The following is a 12,576-nucleotide window of genomic DNA, read 5'->3' as shown; positions in this document are numbered from 1 at the left end:
GCCTCGGCCTCCCCGAGTTCTGGAATTGCAGGTGTGGGCTACCACATCTGACATTTTTTTTCTTTTAAAGATTTTGTTGTTGTTTTTTTCCAAGACAAGGTTTCTCTGTGTAGCCTTGGCTGTCCTGGAACTCTGTAGACCAGGCTGGCCTTGAACTCAGAAATCTGACTGCTGGGTTAAAGGTGTACACTCCCACCACCCAGCTTTAAGATTTCTTTTTATTTTGTGTGTTTCTGTGATTGTGTGCATTTGATCGCAGTATCCACGGAGGCCAAAAGTAGGCACCAGATTCCCTCGGAGTAGGTGCTGGAAACCTGGGAACCTCAGTCTTTTGGAAGAGCCACAGTTGTTAACCACTGAACCATCTCTCCAGCTCCGTGCCTGGCTTTTATTGGAATTTCTCATGCTCTTCTGGGCCTGGCTCCCACCACACCCCCCTCTTTCCATTTGTTAATTCCAGACAGTTTTCCACGCCATCAGGGAAATGGGAATCTGGGAGTCTCCTGCCTCTTCAGACCTGCGGAAGACCCAAGTTGGGGTCCCGGTACCCCTATCAAGTGGCTCAATGGCCTCTAACTGCAGCCATAGGGTTAGTTGTCCTCTTCCGGCCTGTTGTCCTCTTCCGGCCTCTGCAGGCCCTGCTCTCATGGCCGCAGACAGACACCTTCATAACTGCTGCATGTGTGTGTCTCAGACTCAGTCATCATCACCTACCTAGAAAGTTTCCACAACAGACTGAAGAGGGTGGTCAGCTGACAACTCAGAATCGATCCCTGGAGCTAGCTAGCTGCAGGGATCACAGTTTCAAGGTCACAGCTTCAAGGTCAAGCTTTGGATTTTGCAGACTTAGCTTCCCGGTCCACTGGATAAATCGTCTGGCTGGGCCACGACACCGCAGCACTCGCCTTTGCCAGTTTCAAGTGTATTTACTACAGTGTATTTCATAATCATTCTGCTTTGCTCTTAGTTATTGTTGATCTTTTCCCATGCCTAATTTGCCAATGAGACCTTTCCACAGGTCTTTAGTGTAGGCAAAATCAAAGCATATGGTGCCTCTGGAGGGTTTAGCTGCCCACTGGGGTCTCGGATGGTGCCCTCACAGTGAGGGCTATGATTGGTGTGACTCTGAGCATGCATGGACATGCCCACTGTCTCTGGGTAAGCCCAGAGGAAGCTAAATTGGACTCAGATGAAAGAGCGATGAGGCCTGGGATTGGCTTCCATCTGTGGGTAGGGACAGTGTCCCTGTGTCCCATGGTGACTTTCATCTGTACCAAGTGTCTAGATATATAGACACTGTATATATATATACCACAGATGCCATCTAGCCTCTGTCATAGGTTCGCCAGAGGCAACCCGGTAGGCACAGAAACAGTTAGCATGAGCTGGAAAGGAGGCTGTGCAGGGCTCAGAAGCACAGGTGCCTCCCCCATGCCCTACTCCCACCCTGCTGCTGCACTGTCATCAACACAGAGCCAAACTCACGTGGTTCCTTCTGTTACTGGAGGAGGCCTGGGGCCCGGAAGGGGCTCATTAATATTCATAAGCATCCTGCAGAGAATAAACAGAGCTCGGTGGCTTGAATCCTAGCACTCAAGAGGCAGAAGCTGGCACATCTCTGTATGTTCGAGGCCGGCCAGGTCTATATAGCAAGTTCCAGGTTAGTCTGGACTGTTTTGCCTCAAAATAACACCACCAACAACAAAAATTAAATGAAACTGGATTTTTTGGAGCTCAAGCCCCAATGTCCTTCCTTGACCCTCATCTAGATGGTCGAGGTTGTGATAATGACAGAGGTGGCTGGTGACAGGTATCACAGCAGCACTACCCCACATGCAGATTGCCTTTATTTAATCACAGACTGAGCACAGAACAGTAATTACTCACCAAGTGGTAATTATGCTTTTATTATTTTTTTTTAACTTCCACTATGGAAAACATGTTAAATTGGGATGAGACAATCCATGTCACTAACCAGTTAGTTAAAAGATGTCTGTTCAGAGCCCCAGAAAGACTGGCACGGGCACCCCTCTGATTAACCTCTCAGCATGCACCAGACACCAGCTCAGTGCCATGCATCTGATGTCGCCATCAGTGTTCTCTTCACCGGTGCCAGACCGTCTCCTTGGCACCACAAGATGGCAGGTGAGGTGATGCCCCAGAGCCTCGGGCAGAGGGGCCGTCATCCCTACGATCTTTCGTTGAAGGTCAATCTAGGCCACAGGATGAGTTCAAGGTCAGCCTGGGCAACTTTAATAAAATAATAAAAAGAAGGCAGAGGATGGGATATATAACCCAGTAGTAAAACAATTGTCAGGCATACACGAGGAACCTAGGTTTAGTCCCTAGTGTGAGAAAAGATTATTTTAAAAAAATGGTGCTGGAGAGATGGCTTAGTGGTTAAGAACACTGGCTGATCTTTCAGAGGACCCACATTCAATTCCCAGCATCCACATGGCAGCTCACAACTCTCTGTAACTCCGGTTCCAGGGAATCTGACACCTTCACACAGACATACATCCAGGCAAAACACCAATGCACAGAAAAATTTTAAAAACTCAAATTATAGCCAGGTGCAGTAATAGAATCCCCGCACTCGGGGAGGCAGAGACAGGTGGATCTCTGTGAGTTCAAGGCCAGCCTGGTCTACAGAAGTGAGTCTAGGACTGCCAAGTCTACACAGAGAAACCCTGTCTCAAAAAAACAAAAAACAAAAAATTAAATCATTACAAAAAAGAAAAAAAAAAAGGATCAGGTGTGGTAAAGTGTGCTTTTTAGAAAAGATTTAGTTATGTGGGGGCTGGAGAGATGGCTCAAAGGTTAAGAGCACTGGTTGCTCTTCCAGAGGTCCTGAGTTCAATTCCCAGAAACCACATGGTGGCTCACAAGCATCCACAATGAGATCTGGTGCCCTCTTCTGGTATACATAAAGACAGTATACTCATATACATAAAAAAAACAAACAAACAAATCTTTAAACCTAGCATAGTAGGGAAGGCCTTTAATCCCAGCACTCGAGGAGGCAGAGGCAGGCAGATCTCTGTGAGTTCAAGACCAGCCTGGTCTACAAAGTGAGTCCAGGACAGCCATGTCTACCCAGAGAAACCCTGTCTCGAAAAACCAAAACCAACCAAACAAAAAGATTTAGTTATTATTATGCTTGATTATGTATGAACCTGTATATAGGAATTCGCACAGCACTACCTGTGCCTGGAGAGACTGGAGGAGCCGAGTCTCCTGGATCTGGAGTTAAAGATAATTGTCATCTGCCTCATACAGTCTTGAGAGTCCAACCAGGTTCCACTGGAATTGCAAAATATGCTCTTAACCCCCAAGCCACTCTCCAGCTTCCCCACCCCTAGCACTCCACGCAGGAGGCAGAGTCAGTCAGATCTCTGTGACCTTGCAGCCAGCCCTGTGTGCAAAGTAAGGTTGGGGACAGCCAGGGTTATAGAGAGACCCTGTCGCAAAAATAACAACAGCAACAATAACATTATATTAAACAAATTACATTATATATATATATAAAAGCAAAGGGCTGGAGAGATGGCTCAGTGGTTGAACGATGTGGCTCCCGCCTAGCGAGTTTGGATCCCAGCACCCACATGACAAGCCAGGCATCTCATGCACATCTATAACCCCAGCTCAGGCATGGGCAGGGATAGGAAGAGCTTTGGAGCTCCTGGCTTCCAGCTTAGCAGAGACAGCGTGAATTCCAGATTCAGGAAGAGACTTTGCCTCAAAGGAATATCAGGGTTCTAGAGAAGAGGGTGTGATGCCCTCCTCTAGTCTCCCCATGCTCTCACAGGCATGTGCACCCAGACATAGGTACACAGGATTATTAATTTTACAAAAAGAAAATCACATCTTAGGAGCATTTAACAGGAAGCCAGAGGACCTAGCACCAGCCACTGCGCATCTAACCCTCCTGGCCTCCTCGGCTGGAGGGAGTGCGAAATGAGGCAAAGGAAGAGCTCCTGTTTTGTCCTGCAGTTGGGGTTGCTTCTCCTGTCTTCTTTCCTTCTGCAGATAGTCTGAGGGCCCAGGGACATGAGGCTGGGGAGGGGCTGAGCACCTCTTCTACGGTCACCCCATTCCCGTAGCCCGGAGAGTCAGAACTGTACCGTGGGGATCACATTTTCTGACTGACATTGGCACCGCCTCTCCAGCTCCTGCCTCTGCAGTACCTACTTGAGATGGTTCACTTGAGGAAGTCTGCATCTTCTCTTATCTTGAGGCGTGGTGGGGTCTTTTAGCAGACCATGAGGTTGACTGCCTAAAGAGTGACTGAAAACCCAAGGGACAGGGACTATACAGCAATTTATTTACTCTTTGAGCCAAACGTGGGAGGAGAGAAAAATTCTCATCCTACCCCTTTGCCTCTAGTAGAGTTACATTAGTGATGCTGGATGTAAAGGCATGCCTGTCACCCAACACTTCCGGAGGCAGGAGAATCAGAAGTTCAAGGTTATACTCACATAGTTTGGGAACAACCTGGGCTACAAGAGATCCTGCCTCAAACAGTAACAACCGGCATCTGACCCTGAGGACACAGAACTGAGTCTCTTCCCCCACCTGTTACTCGTAGCCCCCTCTTTGCCTCAGCAAATCCCTACTTTAAAATTCCCGGGCAGTGGTAGCACACTCCTTTAATCCCAGCACTCAAGAGGCAGAGGCAGGCCGATCTCTGTGAGTTCGAGGCTGGCCTGTTCTACAGAGTTCTAGGACAGCCAGGACTAACAACAGTCAGGACTATACTGAGAGACCCTGTTTCAAAAAACCAAAACCAAAACCAAAAAAGCCTATTAAAGCCCTTCACTTGGAAGAAGACAGGTTTGCTGATAGCACTCCTGGAGTCCCAGCACTCCGGACGCTGAGGCAGGAGAATGCTAATGTCCATCTGGGCAATTTTAAGCCCTGTCTCAAATAAGTAAAGGGACAGTCAAGGGTGTAGCTGCATTTTCCATGCTTGGATCTGGCATACAGGAAGCTTGTATTCCTGCTCCCAACATGTGCTCCTTAGCTGGGAAAAGATGGTTTTCCTCTCTCTCTCTCTCTCTCTCTCTCTCTCTCTCTCTCTCTCTCTTTGGAGGAAGAGGGTGGTGGCATTTGGTGCTGTTTGTTTTTACTCTCAGCCTTTAGAAGGTCCAAGCAGAAAGATGGAGCAGGAAGCCAGCCTGAGTTTCATAGCATGATCCTGTCAGAGAGAGAGAGAGAGAGAGAGAGAGAGAGAAGAAAAAAGAAACAGGATGTATGTGATTCATGGGTTCTGGTTGTTTTGTTGGTTTTTTTCTTCAAAATTAATAGTTTTCCTGATACAGCCATCTTGCTTTTGGAAAAGAAAAATGTTTCTACTTTCATTGGCTAGAGAAGATTAAAAGAGTGTCCATCACCCCCTCCACCCCGAGGAGGCTGTCTGTCTGGAAGAAAAGAAAATTTTATGCTAGATTTAAGTTGATGATAAATAAATGTTTTATGAGTGGGGAAAGGACGGGTTTATAGAAGTGACTGGATCAATCAAAATGGAAATGGCTAGGCCCTGACGGCGCCTGCCTTTAATCCCAGCACTCGGGAGGCTGAGTTTGAGGCCAACCTATTCTACAGTTCCAAGACAGTCAGGGATACACAGAAAAACCCTGTCTCAAAAAAAGAAAAGAAAAGAAAAAGAAAAAGAAAAAGAAAAAGAAAAAGCATTAAAGAGCACCATCACCCCTGGGGCGGACTACAGAGGCCTGGTGGCTGTCACTACTAAGTCACTCATTACGAGTTAAACCCATGTGTCTACCACTGGCCCCTCTCCATTGTACCATAGGAAGCAGGCAGGACCTTTGGACTTCCCTGGTTGCTTAGAAAACCAAGTCACAGAGCCACAGAAAAGTAGCAACTTTGCCAAGGCCTTAGGCTAAATTAGGCTGAATTGAAAATGGAACCCTAAAGCCTGGCATGGTGGCACACGCCTGTAATCTCAGCACTCTGAGAGGAAGAGTCAGGAGGACCTCTGAGCTCCAGGCCAGCCTGTATTCTCCCCTTTATCCCAGCACTTGGGGAGTGGAGACCGGAGCAGCAAGAGTTCAAGGCCAGCCTGAGCTACATGAGACCCTGTCACTTATAAAAATACATTTTATCCTATTTGCTATATGTGTGTGGATGCTGATTGTATGTGTGTGTGGGGGGCATGACAGACTCGTGGAGGTCAAAGAACAGCTTGCTTGAGTCTGTTCTCCTCCCACCGTGTGGGTCCTGCGACTCGAACTCAGGTCATCAGACTCAGAGGCAGCATCCTTTACCCCACAGAACCATCCCATTGGCTTCTTCAACACGTGTTTTTATGCTCTGAGTGAACTCTGAGGGAAAAAAAAGCCTGTTTACCATCTTATGCCTATGCGTAATTGGGCATTACAGGTAGGGACCTGCTCAGTAAGGAAAAGCTTATATAATCCATGCTTGTCATTCTAAACAGAACTGCCCTTCAACACCCACTTGTAAGTGACTCCTCCTGAAACTCATAAAAGGAAGCCACCACTGAGGAACCAAGGGCCCCCACCCCGGTAACAGATTCAGGAAGCTGCAACCAACGAAATTGAGGCAGTTGAGTTTACCATCCTGCGATGCTGGGTGGCAAATAAAAGGCAAGTACATTGACCGAGTGCAGAGAACAGCTTCTGTTGTTTGTTTTTATTTTTTTAGATGTACTTGATATGTTTGAGCCTCTTGCCTGTCTGTATGCCAGTGCACCCCGTACATGCAGTGCCTACAGAGGCCAGAAGAGGGCATCAGATACCCTGGAATTGGAGTTACAGACGGTTGGGAGCCGCCATCTGGGTGTGGCAAACCAGACCTGAATCCTGTTGTGGGTAGAAACATGTTTTTGTTCTGGTCCCAGGTGTGGGTTGTGGGACTGATTTGCATGGTCCACAGCAGCAAACTATTTACCTCATGTGGGCTCTGAGGGAAGCTCTTTGCCAGTTGCAGGTAGTTTAATTCTGAGGACTCTGCAAAGAGAATAAATGCCGGAAGCCAGAGAGTGAGGAGCTGGGAGAAAGAACAAGGCTACTGTTGCTTCCCCCTCTTCAGCTCCTGATGCTGTTGTTGCAGTGATACAAGAAGGTGGAGATCTCCTGAAACAAGGATTGGACTGGCTCCAAGGAACCCGACGACCCTAACCAGCAGGAAGCTAAGAGAACTGCACCCTCTTTCCCACTAACCCTTTCTCTTTCTTACCTGGTATTGGGGTGTTGGCAGGGGTTGGGGTGGAGGAGGGGGAAAAAGATAAAAGAAATGTAAATAAGAGTTTTTAAAACTAACATCTACAGAATTCTCTACAAGAGCAGCTCTTAACCATTGAACCATCTCTCCACCCTCCTCAGAAAATAGTTTTTAATGGCTCTGAGTGCAGGTCCCCTGCTTTTATTCTTCGCTGGCTGAGTGATCAGGGATGCAGCCTTACATGTCATCACCACTCAAGTTTGCCTGTTTCTCAACCAAGCCCCTGTGTGGGCTCCTCTCTGCCTTTCACACCCTGTGTATTTTGAACCTTCCCAGGCCTTTTCATGTGGGCATTAGGCAAGACTGACTGTTAATAATTTTCTACTGTAAACTTCTAGTCTGGGTGGGGGTAGACTGGCATGCACCAGCAGGGCCTACTGCTTCCTGTCCTCCTGTGGCTGGGCCTCAGCTGACTTCAGCCGCTTCTGTGGTGGACATGGACCCTTATATGCTTCCTCCAAGGGGCTGGAGAGGTGTCCCAGTGGTTAAGAGCGCTGCCTGCTCTTGCAGAGGACCTGGATTCAGTTTCCAGCACCCACATGGTAGCTCACAGCCATCTGTAACTCCAGGTCCAGGGATCTGATCTCTCTTCTGACCCACGTGGGCACCAGTACATACATGGCACATAGACATAGATGCAGGCAAAATATCCTTATACCTAAAATAAAGAAATAAAATTTAAAACAATTTTTTTTTTCTTTACACATTCCCCAAGCCTCCCAAAGAGAAAGCCTCGAGAGTTGACCGGAAGGCTTAGAAAATAAAGGTGCTTGGTGCCAAGCCTAATGTCCTGGGTTCAATCCCCCAAGAGCACACGGTGAACATAGGAAACCTACTCCTATGAACTGTCCTCTGAGTTTCATGTGTGCTCACACACACACCTGGATTATTTTATGTGTAAAGTGTTTTGCTTGCATGTATGTATGGTGATTAAGGAGGGCATCAGAGCCCCTGGAACTGGAGTTATGGACAGGTCATGAGCCACATGTGGGTGCTGGGATTCCATTCCTCTTCAATAACAAGACATGCTCTTAGCCAATGAGCCACTCCCTACTCCCTGTTTTAATTTTTTTTAGAAGTGGCACAGACTCAGAGACAAACAGGAAAAAGTCATGGGGCAAAGGTTGGCCTGACAATGTGACAGGATGAGGAACACCAAAGCCAGTCTGCAACCTGGGAAGGATTGCCGGTGACCCTGGAAACTGGAGGAAAAGCCAGTGATGGGACTTCCCGTTGCTGCGATCTGAACAAGACTCCTTTTTGTGGGATGGAAAGTCAGCCCCCAACGCCTCTGCTGAGGGTATCTGGAGGTAGATCTGTCATTGTATAGAAAGGAAGAGAGGCCCAAGCTGGCAAATTGCCCCTCTGCTGTCTCCTGGACCTCAGCCTCTAGACCTGTAAACTGCAGGAACGACACTTATGGACAGATGGTCTTCAAAGCCTCCAGAGAGGGCACAGCCCTGTATTTTGTACTTTGAGTCTCCAAAATTATGACAGACTGAATTCTTGTTGAATACTACAGTAAGAAACTGATTGTTAGCCAGGCATGGTGGTGCACACCTTTAATCTCAGCACTTTAGGAGGCAGAGGCAAGTGGATCTCTGTGTGTTCTAGGTCAGTCTTGTCTACAGAGTGAGTTTCAGGCCAGCCAGGGCAGTTATACAGAGAAACCCTGTCTTGAAAAAAATAAATAAATAGAAAGAAACAAGCCTGATAGATCTCTGACTTCAAGGATAGCCTGGTCTACACAAGGAGTCCAGGACAACCAAGGCTACATAAAAAGAAGAAAAAAAGAAGACAGACAGAAAGAAACAAAGAAACAAAGAAAGAAACAAAGACAGAGAAAGAAAGAGACAGAGACAGACAGATTGTCCATTTCAGTCCATTGTCCATTTGGTCCATTTTCAGTATGAGATGCATTTAGAGCTCAGCAGAGTTACAGATAAGCAAGAGACCTAAGCTTCTCTCTCCTAGTGCCAGCTTATCTCAGGACTCTGAGAGCTGGAATGTTTAAAAGTTTTCCACTAATCCAGATGGTAGTGACACACACCTTTAATCCCAGCAGTGGGGAGACAGAGACAGGTGGATCTCTGTGAGTTACAGGACGCCAGAACTGTATAGTAAGACCCTGTGTCTTACTGTGAAGAGATACTATGGCCACGGCAACTCTTATGAAAGAAAACATTCAATTGGGGGTGGCTTACAGTTTCGGAGGTTTGGTCCGTTATCACCATGGTGGGAAACGTGGCAGCAGGGAGGCAGACATGGTGCTGGAGGAGGAGCCAGCAGTTCTACATCTTGACCCACAGACAGCAGACGGGGACTGTGTGCCTCAGTGGGCATAGTGCGAGCATCTGAAGCCTCAGAGCCCACATCCAGTGATGTACTTCCTCCAACAAGGCCACACCTCTTAATGGTGCCACTCGCTAGGGCCGAGCATTCCAACACATGGGTCCATTCAAACCACCACAGTCCACTCCCTTGCCCCTATAGGCTTGTAGCCATAACGTGATGCATTTAGTCTGTCTCAAACTTGTTTTAAAAGTCCAAAGTCTCTTCTGACATTCATGCAGTCTCTTAACTGCAATCCCCTGTGAAATCAAAATAAAAAAGCAACATATCATTGCACAGGATATACATTACCATTCCAACATATATGTAAGGGAGCACAGTGAGTAAACACTAGACCAAAGCAAGACTGAAAACCAGCTGGGTAAACTCCAAACTCTTCATTTCCTCCTCCGATGTCAAGGCACTCTTCAGCTCCCCAGCTCCTTTCAGCTCTGTTGACTGCAACACACTTCTTTCTCTGGATACTTCTACTCTCTGTTAGCAGCTCTCCTTGGCAGGTACCCCAAACTCTGGCATCTCCAACATCTTGGGGTCTCCAAGGCAATCCAGGCTTTACCCGCAGTTTCACACAATGACCTCTCTGGGCCTCCTTGCAGGGACACCCCTGACACATTGTCTGGCCTCAGTAACTTTCCTTAATCTCGAAGGGAAATTCCACCACCCCTTTCTTTCTTCTATCCTTGACTCTAAAACCAGAACCAGCATGTGGCCGAAGCTGACGCATTCTACTTGTTTTGCTGCTTGCTGGGACTGGACCATGGTCCTTTGTTCAATTACATCTTCACCAGCTTTCCGTTTCCAATGGTTTCCTTTACTGCCTAAACTTGGCTGTTCTGAAACGTGTTCTGTAAACCAGACTGACCTTGAACTCAAAGATCTACATGCCTTGGTCTCCTGAGTGCTGGGATGAAAGATGTATACCACCAAAAAAAGCCTCTGAGGAGCTGCTAACAGTTTGGAGTGTGAGTCACGGTGTGGAGAGGTGGTTTGAGATTCTTCCTGGCCTTGCTGTCATGGGGGTGTGCTTGATCATCCCAGGGGTGTCCACTGCATACATCCACAAGTACACCAATGGGGGCAAGGAAAAAAGAGTTGCCCGACCAGTACCAGTGGTATTTGATGGAATGAGATAGACATATCTCTGGAGTCCATCATTACCATGTGTCCAGGGGACTGGGAACACTGACTAAGGAAGCATTTTCCTGGCTAATGAAAAAAAAGTTCTCAGCTATGGTCATCCGTTCCTGCTAGAAGGCTATGCAGCATATTATATACTCTGTGCATATTATGTGATGCTTAATACAAATTTTTTAAAAAAGGTGTATACCACCACACCTGAATTGAAGCTTTTCTTTAATTCCTTTTCACAAGATGGAAGCTTATCTAGGTGGGATCTGACCCTGAGGTCTCCATTTCCTTAAATCCTTAATTCCATTTAATATCTTAAATCTGTTTTTCTCATTGAACAAGGGATAAAGCTCCATTCCACTTCCTGGTGCCCCTTCAATCCTTGAACCACACTTTTTTTTCCTTGCTCAGCTTGCTCTGTTCACTCTTCATTAGAGTGAACCACAGAACACAGTCTATACTAGGCTGTTTTGAGATTTTCTTTACCAATACAATTAATCTAAATCTCTTTACCTTAGGCTCAGGCTGACTCTTCAGACAAGGGCAAAAGGCGGCCACATTCTTCAACCAAAATATCACAAGAATGACCTCTAGGCAACGTATTAAAATTCTTCTCCTCTGAAACCTCTTGAGCCAGCGCCCACAGTTAAATCACCCTCAGCAACCACGGTCTTCCATGCTCCTACAAGGATGGCCCAACAAGTAGCACTTAAAGCATTTCATTGCTTTCCTAACCCAAAGTCCCCAAATTCATATTCCTCCAAACAAAAGCATGGTCAGGCTTATCACAGCAACACCCCAGTCCCTGGTGCCAATTTGTGGCTTAAATAAAATTTACATTGTTTTGAAGAGACACCAAGACCACAGCAACTCTTAAAAAGGAAAAACATTTAATTGGGGCTAGCTTACAGTGCATTACTGCCATGGTGGGAAACATGGCAGATTACAGGCAGACATGGTGCTGGAGAAGGAGCTGAGAGTTCTACAACTGGATCCACAGGAAGCGGAAGGGGACTATCTGCCATATTGCCATAGCTTGAGCATCTGAACCTCAAGGCCCACCTCCAGTAACATACTTCCTCCAGACCTACTAATGCCTCCCCCTAAGCGCCAAGCCTTCAGATGTATGTGTTTATACAGGCCACACCCATCCAAACCACTGTCTCAAAAGAACCAAAAAAAAAAAAAAAGTTTTCCACTATGTAACTCAGCCATAAGAAAAGGGAGCAGCCTCAGTCCCAAACTATTTATTACATAAGACTGTCTGAAACCAATGAGATGAAAATTTTACAAAGGGGAACAGGGATGACCTGTGGAAGAAGAGGACAGGAATTTATCATGATGAATGGGCTTTATTTTTTTTTTCTTTACTTTTCTTTCTTTTGTAAAAAGAACGTTAATTTCTCCTGGCTTCTTCTCATTCTCTAGCTTGTTAGATCTTTACTTGAGCATGTTCTCTCTCTGCAATCTGTCTCTCTATTACTGTCCCAGTAAAACTGCCTCCTCTCCTCTTCTGAATTGCCTCTTAAGTAGCTTCACTTTCCTCTCTCTTCTTGTGAGAGTTGGGTGTATTCTATTCTGTCAAATCTTTCTCTAAATTGTCACTTTTTCTGCCATTCAATTAAACATCACTTTCAAACATGGGTGCTCCCTTCTACAAACTGACTTTACCTTCAGTGTTTGGGAATAAACGCATGTACCACCAAGCCTGGACCTGGCCTTGAACTCAGATCTGCTTGCCTCTGTCTCCTGGATTAAAGGTGTGTTCGTATTCCAGCTGGATCACACAGACCTAGAAGGTCTTTGGATATAATCTCTTGCCAGAGAAGC

General features: G+C 46.6%; 1 long non-coding RNA gene across 4 annotated transcripts; it reads left to right on the top strand.

Moving 5' to 3' along the window:
- Positions 1–5,171: 5,171 nt before the first annotated feature.
- LOC132656798 (uncharacterized) lies at positions 5,172–11,601 on the top strand. 4 transcript variants are annotated; one of them, XR_009594519.1, is made up of 3 exons: positions 5,172–6,588; positions 6,688–8,576; positions 11,265–11,601. It is a non-coding gene; the product is annotated as an uncharacterized LOC132656798 (long non-coding RNA). The 4 variants fall into 4 exon arrangements; XR_009594521.1 differs by having other exon boundaries at positions 5,176–6,850; positions 7,096–8,576; XR_009594520.1 differs by having other exon boundaries at positions 5,176–6,854; positions 7,096–8,576.
- Positions 11,602–12,576: the final 975 nt, after the last annotated feature.

Source organism: Meriones unguiculatus, chromosome 10, assembly GCF_030254825.1.
Source record: "Meriones unguiculatus strain TT.TT164.6M chromosome 10, Bangor_MerUng_6.1, whole genome shotgun sequence".
Lineage (NCBI taxonomy): Eukaryota > Metazoa > Chordata > Mammalia > Rodentia > Muridae > Meriones > Meriones unguiculatus.
The sequence above is the reverse complement of the archived record's forward strand: the minus strand, read 5'-3'. Positions and strand labels throughout refer to the sequence as shown.